At 39.2% G+C, this 7902-nt stretch overlaps 1 pseudogene; it reads left to right on the top strand.

Annotated features, from left to right (window-relative positions):
* Positions 1-611: 611 nt before the first annotated feature.
* Positions 612-1561, top strand: LOC115872683 (annotated as a pseudogene).
* Positions 1562-7902: the final 6341 nt, after the last annotated feature.

Raw genomic sequence — 7902 nt, 5'->3', positions numbered from 1 at the left:
CAATACATAGTCAATTCATTAAAGATGGCGCCCAGATATCCAACTACCATATGAAAAAAGGTGCACTTTTTCACTAGCATTAAGAGAACTGCAAATTAAACAACAATGAGCACCTCACACTGACACTTTTATCAAAATTTTTAAAAAACAGAAAATAATGCTGGAGAGGATGTGGAGAGAAACGTTGCTGGTGGGACTGCAGAACTGTACAACCACTATGGAAATCAGTATCGTGTTTCCTTAAACAAATGAAAATTAATTACCTTATGATCCTGAAATCCCTCTACTGGATATATAACCTAAAGAAATAAAGAACATAACACGAGTAGACATATGCACATCTATTTGCTATCTATTTCCACAGTAGCAAAACCATGGAAACTACCAAAACTCCCAGTGATAGAAGTATGAATAAACCCCGGTACATCCATACAATTCATACAATAAAAAACAATGACTACTCTGCTAAACATCTCAAGATTATGGAGAAATCTAGAGAACATTTAGTCACTTTTATAAAGAAAAATATTTAATGACACCATTGTTATAAGGAAAAAGAAAGACAAAGGAAAGCTGTTTTCACACCAAAGGACAAGATTTGGAAGACTGCAATGAGGCAGGGAAGAACAGCAAAGACGGCAGCAGTCGAGCCCCAGAGGGCTTGGACTGTGCAGCAGCTGTGCATCGAGCAGCTGCCCAGTAAGGAGCTTTTCAAGTTTCTGCAGGACCACGCTTCAGACTCGTTTCTTGCACAACATACGTTATTAAGAAATATCAAAAAATGTGGCCAAAATAGTTAACAAGGCTCAGCTGGTTACAGCCTATAACCATCTTTTTTAAGCATTTCAAAGGTACAGAAAGCATAAATAAAGTGTGTGTGTAGGTGAAAAATGTGAAGGTTACTGGTGACAAACCCAAAGAAAACCAGTCTGAAGAGGCTCTGGAAGAGAGTAAACAAAATCTGTTCTTCAAAAGGAAGGGGTAAATTATAAATTATTATTATTTTCACAGAATAATAATTTATAATTTATCAAGGGGTCAGGAGGGTGGGAGGCAGTGAGGAAGGGTAAAAAGAGGAGCTGGTGCCAAGGGCTCAAATAGAAAGTAAATGTTTAGAAAATAATGGTGGCAACATATGTATACATATGCTTGATGCAATTGATGTATGGACGTTATAAGACTTGTAAGAGCCCCAAATAAAATGATCTTTAAAAAATAATAATAAAATTGAAAAAAAGAGAGAGGAAAAGCCAACGTTTCCCCAAAGGGTGCTGTTATTTATTGTTGGTGTACAGACACACTCCAGGACGGGACTATTTTTAACACTAATATTTAAACAAGTGCCAAGAGGAAGAAAAGTGCCAAGCCTTTGAGACTTAAGGTTGGGGTTGACAAAGTTATCAGAGGATGGGCTGAAGCACTCTAGATTATGAGTAAAGGAGCCACGGCTCGACTACGGATTGAACCAGAATGGGCTTATGGAAAGAAAGGACAGCTTGATGCCCAAATTTCACCACATGAAAAACATATTTTTGAGGTAGAATTAGTGGATACTGATTGAAATGACAGCATTTCAACTCTAAAGACAGCAACGATGGTAATACCTGCCCTTGAAGAAACTCGATGTCGTTAATTAGAGCTGGTGACTATTATGTTTAAGAGTAAGAAGTTAAAACCTGTTTATCTGATTCCTAACTTCTGAGAAATGCAATCCCATATCCTTGAAATCTAAAGTATTTTACAACAACTCTGTAAAATATTGGTTAAAGAGAATTGATTTTTCTTTGCCCTTAGTGTTGTAAAGTGAATGTCTCAATAAAATCATCTACTAAAAACAAAACAACAACAAAAAAAAGATTTGTAACTTCAGGAGCCTTCAGGGATAGCTTTACTCTGTTCTACAGGGTCATTATGAGTCAGAATTAACTCGGTGATAGAGAATTTGGTTTGATCTTTGTGCAAGAACAGGCTCAATGACTTGTCAATGGTCTAAAAGCTGTATATGTAGCAAATGAAGGTGATTGGGATTGAGAATTGTAGCCAGTAGGGTTGCTTCCATCATTTCAAAGTGAGGGCAAATTTATATAACTTTAAAGGGTAAGTAGGAGCACTCATCCAAGATGTAATTAAGAAAGAGCTTTGAAAACAGGGGGGGAGCTTCAAAAATTTTTCTTGAAACTTTTCATTGTCTTTGAATTCCATTTTTCCACTCCTTATATTGGTATCTCCCAATCTGGAGCAAAGAAGAGTGAAGAAAATCAAAGCATAAAAGAAACAATTAATCCAAAGGGCTAATGGACTACGAGAACCACAGCCTCCACTACCCTTCAGCAAGAAGAACTAGATGGTGCCCAGTTACCATTCCTGATTTACCTAGTCAGAACTGAAATCAAAGGTCCTGGCTAGAGAGGGAAAATAGTATTCAAGATGATTTCAAAAGACCAGTGTTATTGGACTCATAGAGACTGATGGAACATGCACAACTCTTACCCTTCGACATCCCTTAAGTCTGGAGTTAAACCCACCCCCAGGGATCAACTTGTAGAGAAATAAGCAAGCCTGTCACATGAATAGCACCAGAGAAGAACTTCCTCCTCATTACAATCATCCATGTAAAATCAAATGAGCATCTCTGGCTCAAAATCAAAGTTCAAAAGGTAGGAAGGGCCAAAAAAGAGGTGACACTGGGCCCCAGCAAGGAAGGGGAAAGAGTGCTTTACGTAGAAGGGGTTGAAACTAATGTAACAAAACTGTTCAACTGAAATTTAATTTGCTCCCAAACAGTTCACCCGAACTCCAATAAAATACCCAATTATAAAGGGAAAATAGGAGTTTTCCATAATCCAGACTCTCCTAAATCAGATGGTCGTAACTAAGGGTCTCCCTATATCGAGATAAGAAAACCTGTACCTCATATCATAGTTGATGATGACAGGAGTGAGCACTTCCTAAGACCAAGAAGGAGAGAAGGCTATCCTCTCTCATTACTCCTAGTCAGCATTATATGGAAAGTTCTACATAGTGCAAGACAAGCAAAGATTCAAAATTAAAAGTTTACAGACAGGAGAGGAGCTTTACTGGTGCAAGCTTTAAAGTGCTGGGCTACTACTAACTGAAAGGTTGGAAGACTGACCTCACTCCGAGGTGCCGCAGAAGAAAGAGCTGGCAGTTTGCTCCCATAAGGATTAAACCCAAAGAAAACACGGTAAACTCACTCACGGCCTTCAAGTCAAGTCTGACCCATAGTGAACCTTTATAGGGTGTCTGAGGCCGTAAATCTTTACGAGAGCAAGAACTCTCATCTTTCTACTACCCCATAAAGATTCTCAATACCAAACTCACTGTCACCAAGTTAGTTCCAACTCACACTGACCACATGGGACAGAGAGGAACTGGTCCCGTGAGTTTATGAGAGTGTAACACCCCATCCACATCCCCACCGCGTACCATCGTTAAATCACCTTTAAAATGGGTTGTGTAATCATAATCAGTTCTAGTGCTCTCTCCTCTAAATGTAGCTCTTTACAGAAATCGAAAGCTCCGTCTTTCTCCTGCGGAGCTGCTAGTAGTAGTTTTGAACTGTTGACCATTTGGCTAGAAGCCCAACATGTGACTACTTTGGCACCAAGGCTTCTAGAAAACGCTATGGAGCCGTCTGTCACATATAGTCGATGTGAGTCAGAACTGACACAGCAACATACATTCACTGACATAAATACATTTTTACTTGCACAGGAAATAACTTTCTACATAGAAAACTCCCTACAAAATATGAAAAACAAAACTTTTACAATAAGTGAGTATAAATGGTTTATTTATACCAGCCATGAAACCAATTCCCACGGCCACTGAGTCAATTCTGATCCACCGTGACTCTACATAGGATTTTTAAGACTAATTATTTATGCGAAGTGACACCCTCAACTTTCCCCTGCAAAGCAGCTAGTGGTTTTGATCCACTGACTTTAAGGTTAGCAGCCCATTGATTAATGCTCAGAACTCCTTCATACCAGTCATAAGCATTCGAAAGTAGAAATTAAAAGAAAATAAATAAAAAAACATTTACAATAACATGAAATAAAATATTTAGGTATGAATCTAACAAAATATATAGAAGCTATATGTAAAAAACACTGATCAAAGAAAACCTACATAAATAGAGAAATATTTCCTGTTCACACATCGGAAAACTCCTTATTGTTACAATGTCAATTTTTCCCAAATTTATTTATAGATTCAATGCAGTCTCAATGAAAATATCAGAAAGGATTTTTATAGAGATCAACCAATTTGAACACCTAGATGGAGTAGAATAGAATTGACAATAGACTATCCTAGAATTGACGATACAAATATGAAGAAGAACAAACTTTGAGGACTCACATAACCTGATTCCAAGGCTTAATATCAAGATAGAGTAGTCAGGGTAGTAGTGTTGGCAAAAAAGTAGACACAGCACATCAGAACAGTGAATAGAGAGCACAAACTAGACCCATACTAATAGAGACAACTAGATTTTTACAAAAATGCAAAGCAAAATAAATGGATAAGGATAGTATGATACTCTAATGGTAGATTATGAGAGTATATAGTATTTGTCAATCCTACAAAGTCTTACAGCACAAAGAATGAACCTTAATGACGGAAACAAAACAAGCAATTGGGGTATCTGGATTTACTAAGATGGAATTCAGATTGCAGCAAAAATATCTAATTATATTAGGAATGTATAGGGTGAGGGGGGAATAGATCTCACTGAAATGTGGAGAGAAAGGTGTTAATTTAAGTAGCTATGGAAATGAGTTGAGACTGATAAAGACAAAAGGAACACTATGTAGGCACAGTACTAAAATTGGTAAAGTTGCTTCTCGAGAGGATCTGGCCCAACATACTGAAACTAATATTTATGTGTATTTGCATTGGAGAAATAGTAAATGAATGCTGGATAGTGGAAGATGAGCTTATCACTGTTGGAATGGGAGTTAAGCAAAGCGAAAAGCCTATGAAAGACATGATACCAAATAAGAGCTGTGGAATCGGCAATATGACTCTTCATACATTAGTGTAGATACACATAGTTAAAAGCAGGAATAATTATAGATATATCTTACATACATGTGCATATGTGGATTAATACACAGACCGATTTTTCAAGTTCTATCCGCTCAGAGGGCCAAGAAGCAACAAGAATCTTGTAGCAATGGAACAATTCAAGCAAAAAAAATTAATAACCTCATGTTGGGTTACAAAATGTAAAATAAATGTTTATGAATCTATTCTACTATAAGCACATGATTGAATAAATAAATAAGGAGGGATAGAATAGATTAATCTTTCACACAGAAGAATTCCAAATGATTGTGCAGATATTCCACCCTCAAGGAAGTGGTGTGTAACTGCGCACGCCTTAAACACGAGCTGAACATAGTGACTTTCTTCCAAAAAATCACACGATGGATAGGGGAGACAGAGCAACTTTACAGTGGAGAAACTATGTCAGCCAGGTAATCAAAGTGATTTAATCAGTGATAAATCATGGTGGACCCTTAACACAATGTAATCAAATGACACTCTAATCATGCTGTCTTCTCCCCAAGAACACATATCACAAGTCTCATTATGAGAAAGACACGCAGGAAATTCCAACTGAGGGATATTCTACAAAACACTTTACTCCTCCAACCTGTCAGGGCTATCAAAAACAAGAAAAGTCTGAGAAACCGTCGCCGTCTAGCAGAGGCGAAGGAGAAATGAGCACGGGCAGGAACAAGTGTGGTAAAGGGGGGTGGGAGATAAAAAAAAAATCCAGACTAAAAGCTATAGAAGTATGACTAAAGGGTAGACTTTAGTTAATAATAATATCAATATTGGTATTGATTCATTACTTGTGACACATGTTCTATATTACTGTAAGATGCCAACAGCAGGGAAAAGCAGGTGTGGGATATTCAAAGATACTCTGTTGCATCTTTGAAACTTTTCTGTAGATCTGAAACAATTTTAAATGGATAGGGTTTTTAAAAATAAAGAGTTTTGAATAACCATGATAACAAATAATGTGACTTGTGTGACACATTACTAGTGTTTACACTGGGCCACCTTTCTCCGGACATTTCCAAGGCCAACAGCAAGGGCAGAGCTTTGTGATGGCCTCCTCTGCTTCCAGTCCTCACTCGGGGTTTCAACTTTACTTCGGAAAAGGCATGAGATTTCTCCCTCTGCTAGCCTAAGGATAATATCCTGAGCCAAGCCTTCATTTCCCTGATTCCCCACGGAGGGAATCGTTGAGCGTCAAATCTGGTGATATCTGAAGGGGGTTCAAAGTCTTGGAGAGACTCGGTAGGGCCCCCTTCAATCTGGGATGGGCTGTCACCAATCTCTTCAAATCTCACTCAAGGTCTTTAACTTAGCTTCTGGTAGGGCTTGGGCTCTTTCTGCTGACAAGAAGCTTTCCTATCTCACAACACTATCTTTACTTCTCTGAGATGCCTGAGGCAGAAGTCAGGAGAAGCCACTTCCTGACTCCAGGGCTAACAACAGAGGCAGGGCTCTCAATGGTTTCCAGTGTTGTAGAGGCGGACTTCCTCAAGGTTTCTGACTGATTATTGTCCATACCTGGTATACCCCCCTCTGCAGAATGAACTCTCTCATCTTAGAGCAGCAGTTCTCAACCTGTGGGTCGTTCAACCCCCAAAGACCCTTTCACAGGGGTCGCCTGAGACCATCAGAAAACACATATTTCTGAATGGTCTTAGGAACCGAGGCACCACCCCGCTTTCTCCAGGCGGGTCTGCCCACATGCAGATATACCCACCTACCAGTACCCGGCATGAAGACTGTTACCCATGCTACACAATGCTTCAAGACAAAATTTCATTTATTTGCCATTAGAAATAAATATTTCACACTATATAATTGCATATTATTTTTGTGATTCATCACCCTGCTTTAATTATGCTCCATTTGTAACAATGAAAATACATCCTGCATATCAGATATTTACATTATGATTCATAACAGTAGCAAAATGACAGTAATGAAGTAGCAACAAAAATAATTTTATGGTGGTGGGTCACCACACATGAGGGAGGAACTGTATTAAAGGGTCGTGGCATTAGGAAGGTTGAGAACCACTGCCTTAGAGCCAAGTCCCTTCTACCCCACCCTCCAACAGACGCTGCCACCTCCACCCCATAGTGGCCAGATGGTGACATGAATGAGGCATCCAAGTGCAACAGGCATGCCTGGACTCCAGAAGAAAGAGCAGTTCTGTGCAGCTCTTGCGGTTCCGTAATGAATGGATCTCTTACACTGACCTTAGAATGTTCACCTTTACTTCTGTTGGGCCTGAAGATCTTTTCCTCTGCCAGCCTGAGGCTGACACCTTTGTCCAATGCCTTCAACTCCTGGTGAAAGGTAGTAGACATTTTACTATAGATCATGTAATCCCATTGGGGAAAATTGGTTGTTGTTATTGCTGATGTTGGTAGGTGTCCTCGAGGCAGTTCTGACTCCTAGCAATACAATATGCAACAGAACAAAACACTGCCCAGTCTTGCACCATCTTCAGAATTGTTGCTATGCTTGAGCCCATTGTTGCAGACACTGTGTCAATCCATCTCCCTGAGGACCTTTGTGCTGACCCTCTATGTATCAAGCATGAAGTTCTTTTCTAGGGACCGGTCTCTCCTGATAGCACGTCCAAAGTATTTGAGACACGTTTCATTAGTCTATCTTCAAAGGAACATTCTGACTATACGTCTTTGTTCCTCTAGCCATCTAAAGTACTTTGAATATTCTTCAACGACACCATAACTCAAAGGCACACTTGTTCTTCAGTCTTTCTGATTGATTGTCCAACTTTCACATGCTTAAAATTTTCATGGCTTGAGTAAAGCACAC

The sequence above is a fragment of the Echinops telfairi genome, unplaced genomic scaffold, assembly GCF_000313985.2.
Source record: "Echinops telfairi isolate 266 unplaced genomic scaffold, ASM31398v2 ScPeMD7_7437;HRSCAF=8475, whole genome shotgun sequence".
Lineage (NCBI taxonomy): Eukaryota > Metazoa > Chordata > Mammalia > Afrosoricida > Tenrecidae > Echinops > Echinops telfairi.
The sequence above is the reverse complement of the archived record's forward strand: the minus strand, read 5'-3'. Positions and strand labels throughout refer to the sequence as shown.